The 13378-nt window shown below is 37.6% G+C and overlaps 1 long non-coding RNA gene across 1 annotated transcript in view; it reads left to right on the forward strand.

Moving 5' to 3' along the window:
- Window positions 1–13249, forward strand: part of LOC146867719 (uncharacterized) — a 73410-nt gene extending 60161 nt beyond the window's left edge. Inside the window, exon 3 of the long non-coding RNA XR_014966128.1 lies at window positions 13210–13249. This is a non-coding gene — a long non-coding RNA (uncharacterized LOC146867719). The remainder of the gene's footprint in view (window positions 1–13209) is intronic.
- Window positions 13250–13378: the final 129 nt, after the last annotated feature.

Genomic DNA, 13378 nt, shown 5'->3' on the forward strand with positions numbered 1-13378 from the left:
TAATGATCACATAACAAAATTTGAAATAATCTCTAATGAAAGACCAAATATTACTTGTATTTGTTGCCGCAGAACTCATTATAGAAAACAAACCAGGTATGTTGATCTCTACAGAAAAAGTGAAAATGAAGATAATTATAAGTGGAAGGATTTTGCCACATATATATTTCTTGAAAATTGTTTTGAATTGGGTGAAGTTCAGCGTATTTGTAAATACTGTTACAACAAATTAGAAGAAAATAGAATGCCGACCAGAGCTGTACATAATAATTTAGAATTGGATGCTATTCCTGCCGAACTTTCTGAATTAAATACATATGAGTCTATACTTATTCAATGTGTTCATCCGTTCCAGACCATAGTACGTATGGAGCCCAAAACTGGTAAATTACCTCCTTCAGATTTACTGAGAGGTTTAAAAGGTAGAGTGGTGTATTTGCCCTTGGATTTGAAAAAAAATATGGAAATTATTGATGCAGATACTTTGGAAAGTGAACCATTAGTTATTCTGGTTAATGGTGTACCTACAAAGAATAAGAAGATTTGGCAAGAGCTGGTGGATGTACGAAAAGTACAAAGAGCAAATTTGTATTTGAAAAAAAATAATAAATGGTATGAATCAATTTATATAGAAGAAGAAGAAGAAGAAGATTTACAAGAAGACACAGAAACACCAACTGGTCAAATTGAAAAAGTGGACAAGTCAAAGGAAGAAGAAATTTATGAACATTTTAGCATACATCCTCTTCATTCAAAAGAAGTTATGGGAGACACTATTGATCTGTTTCAGATGAAGAAAGCAAAAGGAACTCCCGTGAGTGTATGGGAGGAGAGCTTGGAAGCTCGATGTTTTCCCCAGCTGTTTCCTACAGGAAAAGGAGGACGATACGATGAACGTCCAGAACAGATTCCAGCTTCTGAGTATCGAACTACAAGACTATATGCAGAAGATCCCAGATTTCGACAAAGTATTCCTTATTTGTTCCATCTTTTATTTGAAAGCGACTTGTCTGCATTGTCTTATGCAGTAAATCACATTTTAAAAAGTGGAGTACATTTACAAAATGTGTCTGCTAAGGATTTTATGGAGAAAGTGCAGCACCGAGATGATCATTTGGAAACACAACTGATCAATATGATGGCTTGTCAGCGTGGGACAAATGAATATTGGTACCGACGCCATGGTGAATTAAAATGCATGTTACGGAATTTAGGAACACCAACATGGTTCCTTACCCTAAGCTGTGCTGAGTACGCTTGGGATGATTTACTGGATTTTCTACGAGAGGCAAATTCAAACATTAAAAACATCGAATACAAGACAGCTGGAGAACTGTGCTCATTGGATCCGGTTAATGTTTGCAGATATTTCAATCATAGATTTGAGGCTATGATGTCCTTCATCTGCAATAAAAAAAATCCACCTCTTGGAGAAGTAGAGGATTTCTTTTGGAGAAAAGAGTACCAGGCAAGAGGTGCTCCTCATATTCATATGCTGTTGTGGATCAAGGATGCCCCAAAGTTTGGAACAGATACTGATGAAGCAGTGTTATCTTTCATTGAAGAATATGCAACATGTGCTATACCAAAAAGCACAGAAGAGAAAAAGTTAAAGGAGCAAGTTTTACGTTTCCAAAGTCATCGGTGTGGAAAATACTGTCGACGGAAATACAAGAGCAAAGATAAATACTACACTAAATGTCGATTTGGATTTCCTAGACCTGTTCTTTCAAATGGAAGAGTAAACAGTTTTATGTCATCTGTGAGACATACTATTACAAGAAAATCACCTAAGAATACCTACAACCTTAAAAGAAAAGAAGAATCAAAAAATATAAATGACTACAACCCAGTCATTTTATCCATGTGGAATGCTAACATGGATATGCAGTATGTAGCTGACAATTCCATTGCTGTTACTCAATATGTAACGTCTTACATTACTAAATCAGAAAAAACTGAATTGAAGGAAATGTGGGAAGAGATTTCTCACGAGAAGACTGTCAGTAAGAAGCTGTACAGTTTCAGTTTAAAGATGTTATCGCATAGAGAAATTGGATCCTACGAATGTTCAGATAGGTTATCTTCTGCAAGTCTCTACTCGAAATCAAGAAGAATAATTTGGGCAAGTTTAGGCCTTGCAGCAATGAGAAATCGGGTACTGAAATCTGTTGGAGAAATTGAATATTTGGCCGAGAATGACCCAGAAAGTACAGATATTTTGAAATCAAACATGTTGGACACATATTATCCCAAGAGAAGTCATCATCTGGAGAACATGTGTCTCTATGAAGTGCTGCAGAACTACATTTATTCACGGAAAGCCGCAGAAGACATCAACAATGGAAAATATAAAGTCATTGGTGAGGAAGGATGTTTGGTGAAGCAAACAAAAGGAAGTTTGATAAATCACAGGAGGCTCAGTTGCGACACTACTGAGAAAAAGGAATTTTACTACTTGGCTCTTTTACAGCTGTTTAAACCATGGCGTACAGAGGATGAACTACTGGGAGAATTTCAAAGCTATGAAGATTCCTTTAATGCTTGCAAAGACAGCATACAATGCAGTACATTCACAACTTATGTGCAAATGTTAAATGAAGAAATTGAACAGGAAACTACAATTGCAGCTGAAGTAGCTAGAGACAGTTCTCAAGACAGCCAAAGTTCAGGAACACTCAGTCAAGATCCCCTAGGACAACCAATCGTTGAAAATGAAGCTGCAATAGCCATGAATGAAGTGGAAACGGCTATGAATCAAGCTCAAGAAGAATTTATAGACTTACCAAATTTGGAAAGACAACTGAATGAAGAGCAGCAACAAATTTATGAAGAGATCAGAAACAAAATTGATCACGGATTACTACATGAAAAAAAAGAGTGCTCATGCACATCATTTCATTCAATCAGGATGTATGTAAGCGGACAAGCTGGAACTGGAAAAAGTTTCTTAATAAAAGTCATCAGAAGCTACCTACAGCAAAAAACGGATTCAACTTTGTCTTGTGTGGTTACTGCTCCAACTGGGTTAGCAGCATATAACATAAAAGGAATCACCTTACATCGTTTGCTAATGTTACCAGTGGAGCATGAGAACAAAATACAATACCACAAGCTAACTGGAGAAGCATGCTTGGAAGTTTCAAGAGTATTGAAGAAGATGCAAGTTCTCATTATTGATGAGGTGAGCATGGTATCAAACTTAATGCTTGCCTTTGTGCATTTAAGAATGCAGCAAACTCTAAGGACAGACTATGACGTGTTATTTGGTGGAAAACATGTCATAGTTTTTGGGGATCTTCTACAGCTTACTCCAGTTAAAGGACAACCAGTGTTTAATACTGTGACACATGAAGACACAAAGAAGTCATTGGGAAGCATCGGTAATGCAAACATTTGGTCCTTCTTTGAGTACAAGGAACTTACTACTAATATGAGACAAGCAAACGATGAAGAATATGGAAGTATTCTGAAAGATATCAGAATTGGACTACTCACTGAAGCTGGCACAAAAGCATTACAGAGTCGGTTGCTACATAATTTATTTCCAAAGGAAGAAATAGTTGCAGAGAAGATATACAAGAACATTGCAGAAAAGAAAAGTGTCATCTGCTTAATGCCAACTCTACGTGAATGCTCAATATTCAATGAGGAGCTTTTGAAATTGGAAAAGGAAGATATCAGGAAATTGGAAGCAGTGGACAAAATTCAGGATGGAAGAATTACTATCACATTAACAGGCAAACTGAAAAATAAATTGGATTCACTAGAGAAGAACATTTCCAAAACTGCTGGATTAGAAAAAAATCTATATGTTTGCATGAACTGTAGAGTATTTTTAAGGAGAAATTTGGATGTTGAAAAAGGTTTAGTTAATGGAGCTATGGGAAGAGTTGTGGGTTTTATTAATTATCAGAAAAAAGATGGAATTGAATGTTTAAAAATAAAATTTGATCAGATAGAAGAAGTTATAGACATTTGTCGTTGTACAGTTCGTTTTATGCTTGTGAAAGACTTATATGTACAAAGGAAACAGTTTCCGTTTTCTCTAGCATATGCTGTAACTATTCACAAGTCTCAAGGATTGACTGTAGATTGTGCATTTGTAAACATTGGTTCAACTGTGTTCAAAGAAGGTATGGTTTATGTAGCTTTGTCACGAGTGAAAACATTATCTGGCCTATTCATGATAGACTTTGATGATTCAAAAGTTAGTGCAGATACAAACTGTGTAAAGGAGTATAATAGATTAAGAAGAACCTATGCTCCTCATTTAGGTCAGTATCCTGTGTTAGAGAAACGTGTAGTTTCTCGTAAAAGGAGAAATGAGAATATCTGTAATGAGGGTGTAGAGAGGAGGAAAAAAAAGAGGAGTGATGTAATTGCAAGCAAAAAGAAAAAGGAAAATGAAGAAGAGGTTGTAGGATGTCATTTTGAAAATAGCTCTGGTGTCAACTGCTACGCTAATGTAGTGCTGAATGTTGCATTTTATCTGGAAAGTTTGCAAGAGCAGATAATAGTAAATCAGAGAAAAAGATTCTGTTCTGAGTTGAGTCTCCTTTTTCAAAAGCTGAGTAATGATAAAACTCAAATAGAAAGTGCTACTGAAATTAGAAAACTTTTAGATGTATGTTCAGGATGTACACAGTTTTCTCAAAATGTACAGCAAGACGCACAGGAATTCTTGTTGTATTTTCTTCAGGTACTGGAAGAAGAAGGGGTTCCCATTGAAAATATGTTTGGTCTGTCTTATAAATGGGAACATAGTTGTGAAAACTGTTTCAATACATGTGGCTCTAATGTTGATTCTGAAAGGTTTATTTATTTAACATTGCCAGAGAGTAAAACAGTCACTTTTGCTAAATTAGTTAAAGATGCTAATCATACCACGGAATGCAGGGAGTGTAAATCTGACATGTTTTCAACGTTAATTTTAAAGGAATACGGACAGTATGTAATTTTAATGATGCAACGATGTAGAGCTGATGGTTCAAAATTGGATACTTTAATAAAGAAGTTTACAGGACAGCAATTATCAATTTCAGGAAAAACTTTTGTAACAGTTGCAATAATTTTCCATGAAGGACCTACTGTTACTTCTGGACATTACACAGTTTATCGTAATGTGAAAAAGGCTGGACAATGTGTAATGATTCACAATTGATTTTCAAGCAACGTTTGCCTTTTGATTTAGCAAATTCCTATCTAATCTTCCTGAAACCTAAATTTTAGAGAAACTTGGCAAGATCTGTACAAAATAATTTTACCATTTTATTGGATTACTATTGGAATTTTCAAATTTAAAGATTTTTAAAATTATCATTTGGCCTAAAGGAAAGGTAACCAATTGTATTGTGGACTTATATAATTCTTAATTAATGTTTCGGAAAACAACATTTTAGAGAGAATCGGTTACTTCTGTACAATTTAAATTTTTGTATTTTATTGGATTACCGTTGGAAATTTAATCAAAAAAGATTTTTAAAATTACCATTTGGCCTAAAGGAAAGGTATCCAATTGTATTGTGGACTTAATTAAATCCTAATTAATCTTTCGGAAACCAAAATTTTAGAGAGAATCGGTAACATCTGTACAATTTAAATTTTGGAATTTTATTGGATTATCGTTGGAAATTTAATCAAAAATTAATTTCAAAAATTAACATTTGGCCTAAAAGAAAGGAAACTAGATGTATTGTGGATTTATTTGAGATATATTATTTTTGAGATTATGCTTCTGTAAGAAAATTGTCAGACGGTATTTTTTAGAAATAGTTTTTGTTATTAGATGATATTTTTAATGAATAATATTTTGCATTTTGATAATGTTATGTTTAACTGAGAAGAGATTCTGGGCTTTTTTTAAACAATCTTTGAGATTGTTATTTTTTTTTTGCCCGCTGTTAAGTGATGAATGCAATTGCTTTCACGATTTATAGTGAAATGCAATATATTCTGAAAACAGAAAAAAAAGGCAAAAAATTGTTTTTGGAAAATATGTAAATATGTGTACTGTATTATATAATGTTTTATTCAATATTAATACGTTTTTCTTTTTTTTCAGATTGAGATAGAAAATTTTTGAAAACTTGAACCATTTTTAAAGCAATTAAAATTAAATTTTAATTAATAAATAATTTTTTGAGTGGGTATGGTAAGTCAAAAATTTCATGGTCCCTTTTTTCCACTTCTCCACAATCACATTTTCAGTTTTTCATTGTAGTCTCTCAAGGACCTTGTAATGTGATAATTGATTTTTAGTGTTTTAAAAAAAAAAAAAAAAAATTACGCGTACCGTACGCGTACGGTAAAAAAAAAATAAAAAAAAGTTTAAAAAAATATATAAAAAAAAGTTGAAAGGTAAGGTTGGCTCTTAAAAGAGCCGTTGTGTTCATGCAGGGACAGAGGAAAGAAAGAATGGGAATATTAGTCGGTACGACAAATGTGCTGATCTATTAAATTGTTCACTAGGGCAACACTGGTCTCCCTATGACAAATTAGATCATGACAAGTGGCGCACCGAATTAAAACCCTCGCAAACCGATGGTTGGTTTCCAGAGGACCAGAAAAAGGAGATGCTCCCCCCACAGATGAAGGGCTCAGCTGACCTGCCGAAGATGGACTCGGCCCTGCAGATGATGGACCAGGCTGAGCTGCTGTGGATGTGCTTGGTTGACTTACTGAAGGGTTACCTTCAGTATGTCGAGCATATGTCCTACCGTGTACATCATGAAGGTGTCTCAACACCTTCATGATGGAATACTTCTTGTTGGGATTCCCTCTTGAAAGTACACGGTCACAAAGCTTACAAGTCACTAAGGGTGCATTTACCTTTTTCTTGCCCTCTGGAAAAGAAAAATACTCCCATATGAAAGAGCTCTTTTGTTTCCTCCTTCTCTGCCTCAAGGTAGTGCTGCTAGCCTCACTCTCAGAAGAGGTCTGCTGTTCTGCCATCGTATCACAAAGACAACTCAGCTCCTTCTCCTAAGGGATCACAAGCAGAAATGAGGGGAATGGGTGTGGTGTAGGAGTGTTCTAGAACTGAAAGTACTTTAAACCAATCAAAAGTTTTGTTTCTTGATCACATGACCTACCGTGCGCGTACGTTACGCTTACGGTGCGCTTACGGAGCGCTTACGGCAAAAGTACGCATGCGCGTAAAAAAGACACGCGCACGCGCGCATGCGCAAAACAGGCACGCCCCTTCACTTCCGCGTAACATGCGCGTGCAGCGTACGCGTTACGCGCTGCGCACGCATGACGTACGTCTACGCAAATTGCGTAAATGAACGCAAGCAGCGTAGAAATCTAACGTTATAAAAGCAAGACGTGTGCTTACCGTACGCGCACGTTAAAAAAATACTAAAAAAAAAAAAAAAGAGGAAATAAAAAACCCACTATGTTATACTAATACATCTTACCTGTTTAGTTTAAAAAAATGGTAAAAATAAAAAATATATTGTAGAATTTTTAAAATTTAACCATAGTCTTTAAAAAAGGATAGAAAATTAAAATAAAAATATGTAAAAAAAATTGAAAAAAAAGGTAAGTATAAGAATTAGCATTTAAAAAACCTTGCAAATTCACTGAAAAAACCATGGGTTTCACACACGTTATAGTTAGGAATTAGCATTTAAAAAACCTTAGAAATTCAATGAAAAAACCAAAGGTTTCACACACGTTATAGTTAGGAATTAGCATTTAAAAAACCTTAGAAATTAAATGAAAAAACCAAAGGTTTCACACATGTTATTGTTAGCTGGACATTTCACTCGTAAAAAAACAATGAAATTCCCCCGTTATAGTTAGTTCAGCTAACTATAACTCGCGCGCCCGCAATGCACTACTGATGACGTCACATATTACATCACTCATGACATGGTCACTGACATCACTCATGACATCACTGATGACATCTCAAATGACATTACTGATGACATCACTGATGACATCATCCTTGTGATAGAGTGGCAGACCTCCTCTTCCCCTAATATAACCTTTGATACACACATTCAAAAATAGAGACTAAAATTTTCAAAACAATGGACATACCAATACCAGTTACAACAACCTCTTCAGTAATTCTAAGAACCACATACACATCCACTCATTCACCAACAGTCCTATACAGTCACTCATACATGTACTCACTCATCATATGTACTCATACACCTATACATCCTGTTACACAATGCCACTCATCCATAGAGTTACTCACACATACTCACTCATGCTAATAAAGAAACAAACATACATTTATTTGCATATACAGTTATACACACACCACCACACTTACTTCTACGGAAACTTACACATACTTAGTCTTATAAACAGTCACTTATAGAAACACATACTTATTCATACAGGAACTCTTTCAATCTCTCACTCTCACATATACTCACTTATATACACCAATAGTCACATATACTAGTTTAATAGATATGTAGTTACTCATAAAGACACTATTGAGACAGTCATTCACTCACTAACACACCCATACACACACTCATCCACCCATACAGTCCTGCACACATGCTGTCTTCAATACATACAAAGAGTGAATCACTCATTCATGCACCTATGCACTACGTAATACCCCCCACCGAACCATGCAGACACTCAGACTGATACTCAAAAAAACAACTAATAACCTATATAGACACCCATGAAGCTAATCACCAACCCATGCAGCCACTTATACACAAAGTGAGAGACTGATACAGATATTTTCATATTTAAACATTACTCAGTAAGCCATGTATTCACTATGATACACTTAATCAGTCAGTTACACAATACATTTTTCAAAAACAAAGCATCCATTTAGACACTTATATACCCATTTATTCTTCCATTGACCTTGAGATATACATATATAAAACATATTTAATTTTCAGAAAAACACACATTCACTGGATGATGTCATCAGTGATGTCATCAGTGATGTCATTTGAGATGTCATCAGTGATGTCATGAGTGATGTCAGTGACCATGTCATGAGTGATGTAATATGTGACGTCATCAGTAGTGCATTGCGGGCGCGCGAGTTATAGTTAGCTGAACTAACTATAACGGGGGAATTTCATTGGTTTTTTACGAGTGAAATGTCCAGCTAACTATAACATGTGTGAAACCTTTGGTTTTTTCATTTAATATATATATATATATTACCTACTGGCGGTCGCCAGTAGGTAGTTATAGTTAGGACCACGTTTCCATAGGAAATCCGCAACATTCTATTTTGAATAACTTTGGCGCCTGTCGACGAATCCTCGCGAATTTTTCAAAATAGGTGGGGCGCTCCGCTCCGCTCCTACCCTGAAAGTCTCGGGGGGATTCGTCAAGCGGAGGCTGAGATAAAAGGGGGGTCCCAAAACGCGTTTTTCCCATGCATTTTTCCATAGGACCTTTAGACAGGGCTACAGCCCGAACGGCTGAACAGAATTACTAGAAATTTGGCAGAGAGGTAGTCCTCAGGTCAAGGAAGTGCCTTTTGTAGGTTTGGTGTAAATCTGTTCAGTAGATTCTGAGAAAATAGCCTTTAAATCAATATATATATCTGAGCCAGCTTACGGTGCGCTTACCGTACGCTTACCGTACGCGTACGGTGGCGTGCGCGAGCGCGATTCTGATTGGCTCTTAGATCTAAGTAAACATTCGAATCGGCCGAAACCAGGAAGCGGCGGCCGCCATTTTCTCTCTCGCACTGAGAGTGATTTTTAAAATATAAAGCCCAAAAACATGTAAAGGGGCTGTTTAGACAGCTCCCACACACATAGCCATGTTGAGGGAGTCCCCAAAGATCCCCCAAGGCCAAAAACGGAATTTTTATTTTTTCGGCAATTTCGCCGATTACGCTTACCGTATGCGTACGGTAAAAATTAAAAAAAAAAAAAAAATTATCCACACTCTCTCCACCCCGTGTGCAAATGGTGCCCGAAGGGCACCATTTGTGCATGGCTTATAAAATATACAAAAAATTAAAATATTACCTTTTAAAACGAAGTGCATCATATGTCCTCCATGTGCGCACGGTGCGCGAAGCGCATCGTGCGTACATGGCCCATCTAGCGTAACGTGGGCTGCGTGCACGGCACTAACTGCGTAAAGTGGGCGCGCGGTGCGCGAAGCACACCGCGTGCTCACTGTGCGCGCACGGAACGAACTGTGTTAAGTGGGCGCGCACGCCACGAATGGCGTAAAGTAACTTAGCATTTAAAAAACCGTACAAATTCACTGAAAAAACCATAGGTTTCACACACGTTATAGTTAGGAATTAGCATTTAAAAAACCTTGCAAATTCACTGAAAAAACCATAGGTTTCACACATGTTATAGTTAGCGGAAATTTTACTGATAAAAAACCAATGAAATTCCCCCGTTATAGTTAGTGCAGGCAACTATAACTCACGCGACCGCAATCTTCTGCTGATGACATATGTGTCTTTATGAAAAAAAAATATATGTAATATATGTATAGCTAAAAATGTATGGAAGAAGACATGGGCAAATAAGTGTCTAAATACAGTATTAGCATCAGCAGAGGATTGCGGTCGCGTGAGTTATAGTTGCCTGCACTAACTATAACGGGGGAATTTCATTGGTTTTTTATCAGTAAAATTTCCGCTAAATATATCATGTGTGAAACCTATGGTTTTTTCAGTGAATTTATATATATACATATAGATATTCATATATATAGATGTTGTCATTGGATAATTTTTTTCAATGCATGGTCGTTAATATTTGCTTGGTTCTAGGTGTTTATGATATCCTAGTGATAAGGAGCAGAGCCCTGAGAGAATAGGGGGTTCTATCCTGGAAACACAATTTGGTATAAGTACTGCTCTCTATTCTGATACAAGCATGTGAATCTATGAAAGATTCAATACTGGAGAAAAAAACGAATTACTTACATGTACACTATGGTTCTCCAGTATTGATATCTTTCTCAGGTAGACCATTTTACCTCTAGATACATCCTTGGCTCTCACTTGGGCCTGAAATCTGAGGTATGGTAGCTCTGCTGGGGTGTGATGTCAGGGCTGACAGCTGATTGGCTGAGTTTTGGACCACATAATAATGATGTAAGGTTACCAAACAATATAATTCCCTATGGGTTTTCTATGCAGTTTTCTCTTTTTACTGCTATTGTTATTCTTTTACCGTGAGACTCCCACCATGATGACGGGGAAGATACAAGCATGTGAATCTATGAAATATATCAATACTGGAGAACCATAGTGTACAGGTAAGTAACTCGTTTTTTCAATATGGTTATATCTGGGCCCTCAAGTTGCCCCCTCACTACCACAAATCTACCCTCTGGATCTACTAATTTGTCTACGAACTGAAAGGGAACCTCCGCTATAATCCATATCAGGACTCCCCTGGCATAACTCAAAAATGTGGTGTAATAAACCTAGCCCCTTCAGCGGCGTTGTAACGCAACTTCCTCTTTGGCTGTCAAATGTGTCTTCTGTAAAAGTGCTATATGGACACCTCTCCTATTCAAGCAAGAGTATACTTTGTATCGCTTCGACATGGTATGCATTCCCCGGATGTTTCATGAAAGGCATTTATGTCAGTGTGTTGGGAATAATCTAACTAGCAATCTCTTGGTTAGCCTCCCAATCCCCCACATCAGCATGCACATCATAGACAGGTTGTACAATAAAGTATGACTTATTAGTCTCCAGCTGTGGAAACAAAAACTAGATTGCCAACTCCCCCTCCCCACGACAAGTAGGTCAATACCACCCATCCAAACAATGAAATAAAACAGAACCAGTCGTGAAAGTCCTTACACACTATGTATAAGTGAAGGGGGTGACCAACGAGCTCCCCCTGACAATGAATCCCTCCCCCAGTTTACTTCAGTACTGTTTAAATTCCAACCCAGTAACCAATGCATTTTCCAGGTTATCCCGTCCCTGGGACTACTAAGTTACATTACTGCTTCCCCAACTTGTTAACAGTTCATTGTACAGTTCAGATGATGTCAGCCGATGATCCCGGTGTCACCTGGGCATCTCCAGATTCGAACCATCAGAGATATTGGAGCAACTATCAGTGTCCGAATCTTGCGTGAAAGCACTCTGGTCCAGTGTCGGAGGTCATGTTTCCTTTCCACTCATCATAGTCACCACCTCCATCACACTTCGCTTTGCGAGCTGTACTTCAGCTTGTGAAGGGACAGCAGAGCCTTGCCGCATTCACTTTTGTCGAAGGCCAGTGTGGCAAACTCGCTGTTGTGAAGGGCTCTGGCCGGAACTCACCACTCATTGACAGTCCCAAACATCTTGCGGGGAGGTGAAGAATTGAGCTCCCTCTGAGGTCACTACTCTCAGCCACACCGGCAACAGCATTGCGTATTTGAGGTCTAGCAGGCGCAGTTTCTTCTTAGCATGATGGTCTTGGCTCTGTACTTCTTGAAAGAAGTCAGGGAAAATCCTTACAATAGCATTGTCAACTCAGATTTCTTCTTTGCATCCTGCCTGCAAAACATTAACTCCACTGATAATGGTGGTGATCATGTGACAGGTTTCTTGAACTATCTGTGATAGACTGGGTGACAAGCTGTCTCTTAACCTCTGATCTCTTATTAAGCAGAATGTTTGCAGTGCCTATTCATGGAATGGGCCATGATAGCATCGGAGTGAGTGCTGCTACTTGTACCTTTGTAGATCTTCTGCCCTGGGTGTCCATATACAGAGTTGCCCGTCTCATGTCATGGACCTTTAGGTTTTCAAACAGTCCCTTTTTGTAAAGATCTAATTGGATCAGAAGATGATGTTGTGTTAAAGTTGCACCATTACGGTTTTGTGTTCACTTTATTGCTGGAGTACAGTTTCAAATATCCAGACCCGATGCTCCAGTGCTTAGGCACAACATACACAGCATTTCTGAAACACCCACACAGTTAAAGCGGATTACTCTACTCTTGTAGTTTTACTCCTCCTTTCATGTCCCCTTTGTGCCCGTGTTGCCGGTCTATTTCACCCTTCCTAGATTTTCCTCATGCGTTGGTTGACACAAGAAGACTGGCTGATGCTTGTTGAATGCACTTGCTCTTTTAGATGCACACAATTCAAGTATGTCTAACAGCAAATTTTAGTATGTACTGTGATAACTGCTGGCGAACTGTATATGATTAGGAGTTATGATGAACAGTAGTTATGCTAATTGTGCCTTCACTGTTGCTTTCCAGCTGTTTCAAAGGTTACATTGGTAGCAGGTGTGAAAGCATGGACCTTCTACACATCTTGTCGGAAAACCCTCATTCCATCCTAGCAATAGCTTTTGGGGCGACAGTTTTGGTTGCATTGTCCGTTATCATTGGTGTGGGGCTTGGTGTATAGTAAGTATGGAATATTTTT

The sequence above is a fragment of the Triturus cristatus genome, chromosome 1_2 (assembly GCF_964204655.1).
Source record: "Triturus cristatus chromosome 1_2, aTriCri1.1, whole genome shotgun sequence".
NCBI lineage: Eukaryota > Metazoa > Chordata > Amphibia > Caudata > Salamandridae > Triturus > Triturus cristatus.